The 15,212-nt window shown below is 44.7% G+C and overlaps 1 protein-coding gene across 3 annotated transcripts in view; it reads right to left on the minus strand.

The window, feature by feature from the left end:
- The window catches only part of ATN1 (atrophin 1), a 220,025-nt gene that overhangs the window by 29,183 nt on the left and 175,630 nt on the right, over positions 1 to 15,212 (minus strand). For 2 of the 3 annotated variants that reach the window (XR_015297639.1, XR_015297640.1), the window contains exon 10: positions 8,422 to 9,742. The exons of the other annotated variant lie outside the window; for it this stretch is intronic. The gene's annotated coding sequence lies outside the window, so the exon portion shown is untranslated. The remainder of the gene's footprint in view (positions 1 to 8,421; positions 9,743 to 15,212) is intronic. 3 annotated transcript variants of the gene reach the window in all.

The following is a 15,212-nucleotide window of genomic DNA, read 5'->3' on the forward strand; positions in this document are numbered from 1 at the left end:
GCTGTATGTGGGAGGGCTGTAGTTTATGGAAAACCCCAGACTGTGCAGTAGCTGGTGTATCTGAGACGAATGGCTTGCACACTGCGTGTACGAGTTGGCTTTTATGAGCCAATCGTCGAGGTATGGAAACACGTGGATGTGTTGCCTTCTGAGGTGTGCTGCTACTACTGTTAGACATTTTTAGAAAACTTTTGGGGCTATAGTCACCCGAAGGGGAGAACTTTGAATTGATAATGTTGACCTTCTATTGTGAACCTGAGGTATTTCCTGTGAGCTGGATGTATAGGTATGTGAAAATATGCATCTTTGAGGTCTAACGTAGCAAGGAAGTCGCCTTGCTGGAGTAACAGGAGTACTTGTAGAGTAATCATATGGAAATGCTCTGAGAGTATGTATTGATTTAGCGGTCTGAGGTCTAGTATGGGTCTGAGGGATCCATCCTTTTTGGGAATTAGGAAGTATAGAGAGTATACCCCTGTTCCTTGGTGTTGAAAAGGGACTGGTTCTATTGCTCCCTTTAGTAGCATGGACGCGATCTCTTGTTGTAACAATGTGATGTGTTCTTTGGACATAGGACGGTGTTTGGGTGGTATGTTGGGAGGAGTAGAAGTGAGTTCCAGGCAATAACCATACTGGATAATTTGTCTCACCCACCTGTCTGTGGTAATGGAGTTCCAGACTGGTAGGAATTGTTTGATTCTGCCTCCGACTGATGTTGGATGGTCTGGAGGGAGTGTGATGAAGTCACTGTTTGGCGGCAGTGGAGGCTCTGGTGTTATTGCCGCCACGTCCTCTGCCCTTGTTATTGTTGCCCCTATAACCTCCTCTGTTGGTGCCTTAGTTAAAGGAACTGGGTTTTCCTTTTGTATGTAGAGGAAGTTTGTGATGTGTTGCCTCTTGCAGAGCCTCTGTAGGAGGAGCGACGAAAGGAACCTCTATGTTGTTGAAACTGAAGTGCGCCCATAGACTTCGCAGTTTCGGTATCTTTTTTCATTTTGTCTAGGATGGTATCTACTGCAGGGCCAAACAGGAAGTCTTGGTTAACTGGTTGGTTGAGGATGGTGGATTGCACCTCGTTTTTAAAACCAGAGATGCGTAGCCACGCGTGTCTGCGTAGTAATATGCTAGTATTAATGGACCTGGCTGATGTGTCAGCTGCGTCAAGCGCACATTTAATGGAAGCATTAGTTATAAATTTGCCTTCCTGTATGAGGTCGTTAGCCTGAGCTTTAAAAGGTTCTGCAGGTGTTGCAGTAAACCTTCAAGTTGATCGTATTGTGCTCTATCATAGCGTGCTAGTAGAGCTTGTGTGTTCGCAATCTTCCATGAATTAGCAGCCTGTGAGGCAACTCTTTTGCCTGAGGCTTCTAATATTTTAGACTCTTTGTCAGGAGGGGGAGCATCTCCTGTTGTTTGTGAGTTAGCTCTCTTTCGAGCGTTTGCTACTACTAGTCAGTCTAACGGCAACTGGGATTTAATATAAGTAGGGTCTGTAGGGGCCGCCTTATATTTCTTCTCAATCCTGGGATTGAGTACACATGCTCTGGCTGGATCTTTGAATATGTCTGGCGCGTGTTTTAGTACCCCTTTTAACATAGGAAGTGTTCTGACATTTTTCTCAGAAGTAGGAAAAGTGTCAAATAGAAAATCTTCCTCTATTGGGTCAGTGTGCATGTCGACATTGTGATATTTTGCTGTCCTATCCAGCAGTTGGTTAAAAACAATGGTGTCGTCAGTAGGCAACGGCTTTGTAGGGTATGTGGAGGTGTCTGGGATGGGTTGTGGGTCATATGGATAATTCTGGTCCTCCCATGTGTCATCCTGTGCATGAGGATCCTCTGGTTCATTAAAATTATCCTGAGGATCTTCCCCCATGTTATCCCCATCATTATAATCTGAATGTGTAGGAGAGTAGGGCACAAAAGGCATATTAGGAAAGAAAGGAGGTGTAAATGGCCTAGAGGAAGATGTCCCGAAGTCTTTTTTCTTTGGAGGAACAGGGGAATGAGTGTCTGTGTACAATGGTCTCTTTTTCTGGTGATAAACTGTAACGTGTCCTGTTTCAGGGTCTATATACAGTTTAGGTTGTTCCTCAGTTACTGGATCAGGATGGAAGAGTTCTTCCTCAACTGTCCGTGGCTTTGGCGCCGATGTTTTTGGCTTAGTGACTTGTTTGTGACCTTTTGGCTCTAGGGCCTTTGGTTGTGGAGCTTTTTTCGGCTCGGCTGTTGCTTTCGTGTCAGTAACCTTTTTCGGTTTGACGTCCTTTGTTGGTTTAACAGTCTTTTTCGGTTCGGCGACCTTGTTTGGGTCGACGACCTGTTTCGGATCGACCGGAGCTTTTGGTTCGATACGTTTTTTATGCTTGTCGGCTTTTTTCGGCTCAATGTTTTTGGTCGAGTCAATGGCTTTTTTCGGCTCGACTGGCTTTGTAGTGTGATCCTGTTTTTGTTGATCGACACTCTTTTTAGGATCGAAGGCCTTCTTTGGGTCAGGTGTTCCTTTTGGATCGACGACCAGTTTTGGTTCGAGGCTCTTCTTTGGCTCGACAGCTTTCGACTCGATAAACTTTTTGGGTTGGGCGACCTTCTTTGGTTTGACCACCTTCTTCGGTTCGACGACCTTCGGTTCGACAACCCTCTTGGGGTCGACAACCTTCTTGGGGAGAATGGTACTCGGTCCTGGGCTATCAGAAGGCCTGGTTTTGGGCTTCGGAGCAGAGCCGGAAGGCATGGCTTCTGAAGGAGCTTGTCGACCTCAGCCAAGGCCTTTAGGCGATGCTTCGACCGAAGCCTTATCTTTTGGGATAAGCGGTATGGGGGCTGGGTACTCGCTTTTTACCCAGGCGTGATTTGGTCATCGGAGTCCAACTGGTCCTCAACGGTGACGATTTCTAGATCCGAGTCCGCTGCTTCTGGGAGGTCGTGTTCATCATTGAAGATGTTCTCCGGTTCCGGTGCCGGCCGCTGCATCTCTTGCCTAGCGGCCCGTCGATTCCGGATGGTCTTCTTCAAACCGAATTGGGCACACGCTGGGCAATATTCTTCGTTGTGCTCCGGTGATAAGCACTTGTTGCATACTGTATGTTTGTCAGTATGCGGGAATTTGGAGTGGCATTGTGGGCACCCTTTGAACGGGCTCCTTTCCATCGACAGCAGGCCCACGTGGCGTCGAAAGGCCCAACGGCCCGCGTCGACGACCGGATCAAGATGGAAAGTTTGGTTGAGTCAAGAAGTACCGAACGAGAACAATACCGTCGAAGTAGAAGGCCTTTTGGCCTTAGAAAGTAGTTTAGTTTCGGTTCCGAAGTTGGAGTAGAGGAATAACATCCGAACCCAATGGCGGAAAAAACAATCTAAACATGGAGAATATGCCCATGCGCACTGTAGTCCATGGGAGGAGTCACCTATCTCGTGATACTTCGAAGATCTTCCAGGACAACAAGGTGCAATCATCAGGATTTAACACTAGGCGGCGATCTATGCTAAGATATGAATTCAGCAGCCCACATGCCTCGAACAGCACGTTCTGCCACAGAATCCGGTTGAGGGAAGAACACAGGCAATTTAACAGATTGGTTGATATGATAGGCAGAAATGATCTTTGGTAGGAATTAAGGGTTAGTCCGAAGAACCACTTTGTTTTGGTGCCTGAAGCTCACCTACTCTCCTTAGTGATGTGATAGCTATTAGGAAAGCTACCTTCCAAGTCAGAAATTGCAGTTCACTTCTATGCAATGGCTCAAAGGGTGGACCCATCAGTCTTGTAAGGACAATGTTAAGATTCCACACTGGAGCAGGTGGAAGTGTTGGAGGAATGATTCTTTCAAGTCCCTCGATAAATGCTTTAATAACAGGCACTCTAAAGAGACATATGTTGTCTGTTCAGTAGGTGTGCAGCTATTGCAGCAAGATGTAAGCGTATGGAAGAGTACGCTATATTGGAACGCTGCAGATGTAATAAAAAGCAAATTATGTTTTGAACTGAAGCGTCCAGCGGATCAATTTGATTATTATTGCAGTATATTACAAATCACTTCCACTTTGCTGCATAGCATTCTCTTCTGGTAGGACGTCTAGCCTGTTTGATGACGTTCATGCAGTCTGGTGGCAGATTAAGGGAGCCAAACTCTAAGATTACAGGTGCCACATCGCAAGATTGAGATGACTGGGAACTGGATGTCTTATCTCCCCATGTCTCCGAGTCAGAAGATTGGGAGTGAGATGTAGTTTTTGGTGAGGAACTATAGAGAGCTCCAAAAGGGTTGCCACGCCCATGTGGGAGCAACTAGGATTAGTGTCAAGGACGCCTGTCTGAGCTTCCGAACTACTAATGGAATGAGTGGGAGAGGCGGAAAAGCGTAGGCAAATATCCCTGACCAATTCATCTATAGTGTATTGGCTTTGGACAATGGGTGTGGATGCCTGGATGCGAAGGTTGGGCATTTTGTGTTTAGGTTTGTGGCAAACAGGTATAGGTCCGGAAAGCCCCACATTTGGAAGAATGGGAGGAGAACTTGAGAGTGGAGTACCCATTTGTGGATCTGTTGTCTTTGAAGACTGAGCAGATCTGCAACCAGATTGTTTACTTCTGGAAGGTGTTCTCCACGAGATACATTTTGTAACCTATAGCCCATCTCCTGATGGTTTGTGCCAGTTGTGACAGCTGGAGAGAGTGCCCCCCCTGGTTTTGTATGTAGTACATTGCTGTCATGTTGTCTGTACAGATCAGGACAGCGTTGCCTACTAGATGTACTTGAAATGCTTAGAGCGCTAGAAAAAAGCACTGGCACCTGTGGATGATTTATGTGAAGCTGCTTTACAGGTTCCACTTGCCCTGAATTCTAATTTCTAATTTAAAATATTTCTAAAGCGCAGCGAACACCTTGCGTGCATGTGGAGATGAGCTCCCCAACCAGTAAGCGATGAGTCTTCTGTTCGCACTATCTGTGTCTACGAAGGGCCGCCCTTTTGAAAGGTTCTGTGTATTCCACCACTACAGGGCGATGGGTGGTGGAGTCCACCAACACTAGATCTGATAAGAGACCATGACCCTGGTTCCACTGACGTGCTAAGCACTCCTGTAACACTTGAGCTGGCAATGAGTGTTGAGGCTGAAACTGGCGTAGTGAGGTTTGCATGTTGAGGATTCTGGCCGGATTGGGGTAGTCTTTTGTGTATCTATTGTGGCTCCAAGATACGTCTGCTTGTTCGATGGATGTAGATGGGATTTGGACAAGTTTACTGTGAACAAAGATCGTGGCACAATTGCACTGTTTTGTGAGTGTGACACAGACAGCTTTTTTGCGATCTGGCTTGTATGAGCCAGTCGTCCAAATATGGAAAGACGTGAATGTGATGTCTTCGTAGATGAGCTGCGACTACTGCCAGGCACTTGGTGAAAACTCTGGGTGCGGTAGTTACTCCGAATTAGAACACCTTGAACTGATAGTGTGGGCCTGCTACTAAAAACCGGAGGTACTTGGGGTGAGCAGTGTGTATTGGGATATAGAAATAGCCGTGCTTTAAGTCCAGGGTGGATAGAAAGTCACCTTGTTGAAAGAGCAGGAGCACTTGCTGGAGTGTGACCATTTGAAGTGGTTCGACTGAATTGATAGATTTAGTTCTCTGAGGTCTAGTATAAGCCTGAAAAAGCCTTGGGAATTAAGAAGTACAGAGAGTATACCACAGCCCCTTGATATTTTAATGGGACTGGTTCTATGGCTCCTTTCTCTGAGAGAGAGAACTTCTTGCTTTAGAAGGGTAAGATATTCCTGTGACATTGCGCGAGGTTTTGGAGGAATGTTTGGAGGAGTGTCTGTAAGTTCCAGGCAGTAACCATATTAGAAAAATTTTGTAAAACCCATTTGTTTGAGGTGCTTGTGTTCCAGACAGGGAGAAATTGGGAGAGAAGTCCTCCGACAGAAGTGGAATGATTGGGGGTAGCGGACGGAAGCCACTGCTTGTTGTTTGCGGGGGAAGTGTGTGTGGAGTTGCCTCTGCCTCTTCCCTTACCACTGTTTCCTCTAAAACCTCCTCTGAAAGAGAATCTTGATGAGGGCAATTCGTTGTTGCCCTTGTAAGAGGAGGGATTTTCTGGGGAAATATTTTTGGAGCCACCCCTGTAAAAGGAGCGCCGAAAGAAACCCCTACTGGCAGGTAACTGCAAAGCCCCCATGGACTTTGCAACGTCAGTGTCTTTCTTCATCTTTTCCAGTGAGGTGTCAACTGCTGGACCAAAGAGGTGTTCCTTGTCAAATGGCTGGTTGAGAATGGAGGACTGTACCTCAGGTTCGAACCCTGAAATTCTCAACCATGCATGTCTGTGTAGCAGTACGCTGGTGTTTACTGCCCGCGCTGCTCTGTCTGCTGCTTTTAAGACCACTTAATGGAGGTATTGGTGATAAGTTTGCCCTCCTGGACAGGATAATTTGCAATGCACCAGTGATCAGCTGCTTATGAGGCTACCCTTTTGCCAGAGGCATCAATTAACTTGGACTCCTTATCAGAAAGAGGGGCCACACCTGTGGTCAGTGAGTTAGCTCTCTTGCAAGCATTAGAAACCACAAGAGATTCTAAGGGCAGCTAACACTTGATGTAGGCAGGGTCAGTAGGTGCTGGTTTATATTTCTTTTCACCCCTGGGCGTGATGATTCTTGCCCTTACAGGAGCTTTGAAAACCCCATCTGTATTCTTAACCTCTTCGCCGCTAATGACAAGGGTAACTCGTCATGGAGTTTCCATTGATTTCAATGGAAATTACATGATAGAGCCAGAGGAGCCATAGCATCCAAGTGGTTAAGCATTTCCTTAAGCATAGGCAGTACATGTGTAGTTTTTTTAGAGGAACTTACGGTCTCAAACAAGAAGTCCTCCTCTAAAGCCTCCTTATGTAGTTCCACGTCTTGGTAATGAGCAGTCCTGTTAAGCTCAATGTAGCCTATTTTGTCATCAGCTGGTGATGGCCTGGAATAAGTCCGGGTCATTATCCGTGTGTGGGTCAGTGTCATAATCCTCATAAGGGTCAACATCTTTTGGCCAATCCTCATCCCATCATCCTGTGGGTCAGGTGATGGTGGTGAATTAGTGGGTGTGATAAGTAAGTGAGAATTAGTAGGTGAAGGAGGTGAAACATAAGGTGGTGAAGTGTTAGTACACACATTTCTTTTCTTCAGGGGCAGTGGGTGCTCATCCTGTTGGCCCAGTTTCCTTTTTTCAGGAAGTTCCGCATGAATATGTCCAGTATCTGGGTTAATAACCAGTTCTTTCTGTTTCGGTGCCGAAGGTGGAACATCGGACTGAGGCTTTTTATCTTTACTTGTCTTTTTCGGTGACATAAGTTTGGGCACCGAAATCTTCGGTACCAAAGATTTAGTCTTCGACAAACATGGAACGTGGACCAGGACATTCTTGGATTTCGGTGCAGAGTTAGGTTTGACGCTGGCATGGAGCCGACTAGATCCCAAGCCGGAAGGCTTCTCTTTGTGTTTTGGCGCCAGGCCCGCGGGCGGGGTGCTTGAAACTTTCTCGATGCCGACCTTGGCCCGGAGGCAGAGGAAGGACTGCAGCCTTTTTTGTCTTGTGTTGTTGGGGCAAGAGGGTTTCTGTACTCATGGTACGCTGACCCTATGTAACTTGCTCCTCTTCTTCCATGTCGGAGTCGGCCTCGGACACGGAGATGTGTTCTTCTTCCTCGGCTCCTTGAGCTTGTGTTTCTTCTCGGTTGGAATCTTCACCGAGGATGTGCAGTACAGAGCCACCTTGGTGTTGCATCTCGTGATGTCGAGCCAGACGGTCTCGAAGCGTCTTCTTCGATCAAAAGGATCGGCACGCGTCGCAGTTTTTTTTGTCGTGTTTCGGGGACAAACAGAGGTTGCACACTTCGTGCAGGTCAGTGCGCGGAAATTTAGCACGACACCCAGGACAGAGCTTGAATGGAGTCCGTTCCCAACGGCCCTCTACGAGTTTTCCGATCAAAGATCTTTAAGTCGAAACGATACGCAGAGAATGGGAAATGTGATTGAGAAACAATACCGTCGAGGGTAGTGGGTTGCACGTCGAAGGGAACCCGAGAAAAGGTGCCGAACCGGAGCGCAACAATTCACATCCGAACCTGATGGCAGAAAAATAAAAATCTTCCAATGGAGCTGATGCCCATGTGCACTATCACCGAATGGAGGAGTCACCTACCTCGTGACTGGAAAAGACTTCTTCGAACCAAAAACAAAGTGCAAACATCCGGACCCAACACTAGATGGCGGGCTATGCAAATCATGTGATCTACAGCTCACATGCCTCGAACACTAACTTCTTTTAAGCATTGGGTCCTTGCTACAATGGTGAAAAGTGGGCAATGGGAACAAAGGATAAAGCGTTCTTTCTAGATTTTCTTATAGGGCCAGGACCACACATTTAGGCTCACCTGTTATGATGGGCAATCTTCAATGGACTTTTGGTCATCCTTATGTCTAGAAAGCCAATTGGTAGTTACTGGTATGTGTATGAGATCAGCTTGCAACAGTGGTGAAACATGCTCTACCTCATGCCTATAGTAGATTGAGACACCAAGCGTGTGCACAGTTTATATATCAATGTCAAGTGCACTGTAGACAATCAAACAAGTCTCTGTAGGGCGGCCATCCTGCTGCAGCACAATTACACACAACTGGTTGTTTACTAACACAATTATCAATTGCAGCACTAGAACTGGCAGTGTTTTGTTATGTTATGTTATTGGTGTTTTATAGAGAGCTAATCACCCATGAGGGTACCCAAGAAGTCTGTAGCAGGTGTATGATGCCAGACCTAGGGGCTTACGCAAAAGCCAGGTCTTCAGTTTCTCGTGAAAGTCAAGAAGAGCGGAGGCTCTAATGTGATGTACGAGGTTGTTCCAGGCTTTAGGGGCTAGGTATGTGAAGGTGCACCCTCCTGCTCTGCTTTTGGGTGTGCGTGGGGTGTGTGCTAGTGAGAGAACGGAGGAACAGAGGTGTCTGGAAAGTTGGTGGAAGTAAATACGACTGTTCAGGTAGCCAGGGCCTGTGTTCTGGAGAGCTTTGCAGGTGTGGGTGAGGAGTTTACAAAGTGTGCACGCTTGTGTATTGAGAGCCAGTAGAGTTCCATAAGGTGTGGTGTGGGCTCAGTATGGGAGGCTGAGGACTAGTCTGGCTGCTGTTTTTTAGACGGTCTGCATTCTTCTTATGAGCTTCTGTTTCCATAGTCTAGTCCACTGGTGATGAGGGTAGGATAGTCATTCTCCTGGTGTTGACTGGTAGCCACTTGAAGATTCTCTTTAGCATCCTTAGTGTGTTGAAGCAGGTTGACACCGCTGCGCTGACATGGGAGGTCATGTTTAGTTTGTATCTATGATAATTCTGAGGTTTCTCGAATGCGAGCCGTGCATCGGAGTGAGTCCAAGGTATGTGGGCCACAAGTGGGCCTGTGAAGTGACTCAGGTGAAGCGAGTCAGGTGAAATTAATTTATGACTTCACTCATGTTATCAGCACACAATGTTTTTGGACATTAAGTCAAAACATCAGGATCATTAGTAGACTACGATGACCGCATTATTTATTTCAGTTTGTTGTTTAATATAATCTAACTTGTCTATCATACTTCCACCTCCATATTGTTTGCAAGAACTGGGAAAACCTCCTATGGAATAGAAGTCTTCCTGGCCTACGTTGAGGGTTTGGAAGGAGAACAATGGTCACCCAAAACGAAGCGGTCTCTTCTGAAGAATTGCCTAGGAGAAGGTTTAAAAGAATTTCAATTATTACCGATGTTGGACTGTGACACTAACAGGAATTTGAACGTTTTTGACCATACTATAAAACAAATAGGGTTAAGATATAGCAAGGAAATTAATACACTAATGGAACAGATTAAATTCTACTCCAGAATACAAGAGGCTGAGAAGACCACAGAAGAATTGTAGGGATACTAAGATCATTGGCTGGTAGTTGTAATTATGAAAATATGTGTTACTACCATGTTTTAGGAGCTTACATTTTAATAAAAAGTAAAAATAAAAGTACTGGGTATGACTTTTTTAACTTTGAAAGCTACAATTACATATAGACAGGAATAGAATTTTTGGACTGATCAGTGGAGATTAGCAGTTTGCCTAATTAGGGGATCAATGTAATTAATAAGACAAGTTGATATAAAGGAAAATGTTACTTACCCTGTAAGCACCGGTTCGTAGCGTGTAGTACTGTCCATTCACACGCTCTGCATAATCCTGCCATCTAGTGTTGGGCTCAGATGTTTGAACTGGTTTTTCTTTGAAGAAGTATTTTGAGTCACACGGTATAGTGACTCGCCCCTTTGTGGGAATGCGAATGGGCATCACTCCATTCTTAGATTACTTTCCGTATAGAGGGTAAAAATAGTTTGGAGTGGCTTGTGAAGATTATATGATGCTCATGTGCGTTTAGTGAAAACATTATGGAGAACTTTAATGTTACATCCAGACGTGTTTTAGGAGGTGGGTGGGCACATGTGAATCTACAGCACTACACACTACGAATAAAATGTTCAGTTCATAGCATGTACTCTGCATAGACTGCATGGACTGTACAGCAGTACTCCCGAAGTGGTGATTAGCCAGTGCATGTTGCAGAAGACAGAAACAGAGTTCTTAGAACAACTTGGCCAACTTTTGCTTGTTGGTTTGCTAAGAAATCCCCACAGAGGTGTTGATGAATGAGTGTGGAGTGGACCATGTAGCTGCATTACAAATGTCAGCTATGGATATATTTCCAAAGAAAGTCATAACGGTTTCTTATTTCCAAGTGGAATGAGGCCTGGCGGGGTTAGACAAGTTTCTTTTAACTCGGCATAGACTCTAAAGCAGTACCTACTCATATGCGGTGGGTAGCATGTGGATAACATAAATGTCTTTAATAATGTCCTCAGTACTGTTTGTCCCACCATTGCTTGTTATCTAGTAAGTACATCCACACAATAATGTTTAGTAAATGTGTGAGGGTTGACCAAGTACCCTCTTTACAAACTTTGGATAATGGAATTTAACCTACCATGATCACAGATACTACTTTTGTTCTGGTAGAATGGACTCAAGGTGTTACAGGAGAGCAATTTTTGCGTGGAGATAGCATGTTTAAATACATTTACCCATCCAGCTAGCAGCTGCCGTTGATATGGATTGTCCTTTGTGAGGTTTTGCACAAGCCACAAATAGCTTATCTGTTTTGCAAAAATTATTTTTTCTATCAATGTAGTATGAGAACACATTTTACATCCAGATTATGTAGGTTTCTCTTTGCTACAAAGCCTTTATTTGGGGAAAACAATGTGAGATCTATAGTCTGTTTAAGACAGAGCGGGAAATCTACCCCGGGAAAGAATGTGGTGTTTGTCCCGCGTCCTGAGAACTACCCTGTCTTTATGAACATGTATGAAAGGTTCCTGTAGTGTGAGAGCTTGTATCTCATTAATGTGGCATAAAGATGGTTATTGCTACCAAAAATACTACCTTCCAGGAAAGATACTGTAGGTCACAGAATTTATTGGATCAGATCGGGGACCCTTGAGTCTGGTGAGTACTATATCAAAGATTCCTTAGCATGGTTATTGGGACTCTCGGAGGGACCACTCTTTTAAGGCCCTCCATGAAAGATTTAACTACTGGTATGTGGAATAGGATGGGATGTTGCCTGTTCTGTATGTATGGCACTTTTGTTGCTGAATACGCTAATTCTACTGTTTGTAATTAGGTAAGTGGATAATGATGTATTGAACAGCAGGTGTAAGAGGATGTGTTTTTGCAGTATAGTAGTGGGCAAACTTGGCATCATAGTAAGCACATGTGGTGGGTCTATGCGACTCCTTCAGGATGTGCAAACATTCTTGAAGAAAGCCCAATGAAGCCAAATTCTAAGACCTCAAATGCCAAATCACAAGATTCAGTTGTTCAGGATCTTGGTGCTTGATCTGTCCTTGGGCTCTGGTAAGGAGGTTGGGAAGCTTCGTTTGTAGGCTGAAGGGCATTTCTAAAAGGACAAAGTACCATGGTTGTCCTGCCCAGGTGGGGGGTAGTGGGGAAGGGGCGATGGAGAGGGGGGGGGGCATTGTATGAGGCTTTCTGAAAGTTACCACATCTTCCGTACCACTTGTGGAAGGAATGGGAGAGGCAGAAAAGTGTAAGCAAATATCCCAGACCAACTGATCCATAGAGGATTGCCCAGGGAACGTGGGTGTGTGTACCTTGGGATGAAGTTTGGTCATTATGCATTCTTAAGGTGGCAAACAGATCCATGTTGGTAGCTCCACAATGGTTGAAATACAATTGTAGGATCTCTGGGTGGCGTTCCACTTGTGAAATTGTTGACGAGTCCTGCTTAACATGTCCGCAAAGTCATTATCCACCCCATGTAAGAATTCTGCCATCAGGTGAATATGGTGGTGAACGGCACAATGTCAAATCGACAGTGCTAAGAGACAAAGAGGGATTGCGTGGGTAAACCTGTGTTTTTGAAGGTAGTACATGGCAGTCATGTTGACAGTCCTAATGAGGACCACTTGGTTGTGAATAAGCAATAGGAAGCTTAAGCCAGGTGGACTGCCAAAAGTTGCAAATAGTTGATGTGGTAAGCTTGCTGGGCTGGTGTCCATAAACCTTCAACTGTCTTGTGAGTGTAGCGACCTCTTTATCCGGCTTGGCATGCATCTGTAATAATGGTCATCTGCAGAATATGATATTACAAAGGCTTGCCACAGAATAGATTGCTGCTGTTCCACCAATGTAGAAAGTAATGGGCTCTGGCTGTTAGCAACACTAGATCTTCCATCTGACCCTCCGATTGTGACCATTGTGCTGCTAAGCACTGTTGTAGGCGATGCATGTGCAGCCGAGAGGGAGGAGCAATTGCTATACAAGAAGCCATTATGCTAATTGACACACTATTGTTTTGAGAGTATTGTGTGCTGAAAAAGAGGTACAAGATCTCCAAATACTGTAACTCTTTGTGGGCTTGGGTAAGCTCAGCCCGTGACTCAATGTAATCCCAAAGCAAGAATAAGTCTGGCTAAAGCAGCTGCACAGATGCTAGTCTTGTTAAATGGTAGTAGTAGGCACTCACCCTTTAACGGTCAAACTGCTCTAAAACCATAAATACAAAAATACACAGAAAAAAACACACAAAAGGGACTGCCGCAATAGTCCAACAATTTACTACTGAGATTTTTCTTCTGCTTTTTTTCCGGTAGTATTCTTGTTCAATGTTGTCAATATAAATGTATTCTCCATATCCAAAATAACAAGGGAGCCATAGTGTGAAGTCTCAAAACAATTTTCTTTTTATTCTTAACACCATCAATGACACAGCCTGATAAACATGTTTTGTCCTCAAAGACGACTACATCAGGGTTAAAAAATGTATTTGCAGCAATATCCAATCCATGTTTAAGTGTAAGGGAATCTATAAATACCCACTTATTCCTTTGATATCACTGAATCTAGAGTGGTTGTAGGTGGGATTTGACCGCATTTATGGTAAAGCCCAGAATGCATAAACATGAAATGGTCACATGTGTGATGTTTAGGAATTGTTTAATAATCAATCAACGGGTAGGGAGGAGGAAAAATGTGTCCGTTTATTTCCCCATGGTGAGTATGAAATTAATCAAAAAGAGAAAAAGGACACTTGTAACAATTCTAAACCATTGGTTAGAAAAGTAAATGAAGCACCCTCAAAAACTCAATGTTATTCGGAAAAGCGGTATATATGTTTCATCCGCCCCACATTGATGTTATGGCAGTTATCATTGGATGTTCCAATACGTGCTCAGTGCCAGCCTCATCCAGAGGCACCTCTGGTATAGAATGCAGTGTCCAGAGATTGAGTGTTACCCCCACAGAGAGTGTAAACAAACAAGAATTCTTGAAAAAAGGTTAAAAAGAGAAAGTCACCCGTATGCTTTAATGTAAGGTGAGATTCTGCTATCATAAAATATACTGATACTTCAAAAAGATCGAGTTACCTGATCTATTAGTATTATAATAAGCTTGTCGACATGTTTCAGCTCCTTTTGGCCCTACCGGGTCTATGGAGCTTTCGTCAGGACTAACATACATAAAACTTGCTACTCACACGATTTGTGTAGTATATTTAAGTGTTCGCTTTTTGGCACTTGGTTATGAAAACCTGCTCTCCGTCATCTGTTTGCGAAGAGCCAGATTCTCCATCAGGGGGATGCTGCTTCTTTGAGCGCAGAGCAGCGTGGTGTACGATTCTGTCGCTTGTACTGACTATGCCCCCGGTCAGGGGGCAGAGTCAGCACAAGCGACAGAATTGTTAACCAGTTGGCGAGATTAGGAAATATATAAATTCCCTCTCTTGTTAGGTGTGCCGTGACCACAGCAGGCATTTGGTGAATACCTTTGGAGCAGTGGTGACACTGAATAGAAGTACTTTGAACTGGTGATGCTCGTCACTTAAGGTAGTGTTGATGGCGGGATGAATGGGAATGTGGAAGTAGGCATCTTTGAGATCTAATGCAGCCATGTAGTTGCCTTTTTGAAATAGAGGTATAACATCCTGTAATCATTCCATGTGAAAGTGTTCTGACATGATGCCGTCCATTTTTTTGGTGTGAAGAAGTATAGTGAGAAGGCTCCTTACCCTGCTGATTGTGGGCTACCAGCTCGATAGAGCCCTTTCGAAGGAGCCCATGAACCTCTTTCTGTAGAAGACGGTGGTAGTCGCTGCTTAGTTTGTGTTTGCGTAGCCGTAAATCTGGCGGTATTGAAATTAATTCTACCCATGTTGAACTGTGCCTAGTACCCTACTGTCTGTTGCGATTTCCTGCCAACAGGCTGGGAAATCTTGAAGCCCGCCCCCAACAGGCGTTAGATGATACAGGCGGAAATTTAGGAGATTCACAGTATGCTAGGAGAGGTTCCTTTCTCAGTGCCTCTTTTACTTCTTCCATTGGTGTTTCTATATGACCCTGTAGAATAAACATTTGGTGTCTGTTGCTGGAGGCTTTGTTACTACTTCTGGTAGGAAGAAGGGGTGCCTGGAGGGGTGGCTTTAGCAACTCCTCGATACTAATGCCTCTGAAAGGAGCCCCTTGGTGCTGCTGTTTGAATAGGAGCCATGGCTTTTGCTGTGTCAGTATCCTTTTAACTTCTCCAACATTTGGTCAACATGAGGTCCAAAGAGATGTTTGTCCTTGAACGGCAAGTT

Source organism: Lissotriton vulgaris, chromosome 7, assembly GCF_964263255.1.
Source record: "Lissotriton vulgaris chromosome 7, aLisVul1.2, whole genome shotgun sequence".
Lineage (NCBI taxonomy): Eukaryota > Metazoa > Chordata > Amphibia > Caudata > Salamandridae > Lissotriton > Lissotriton vulgaris.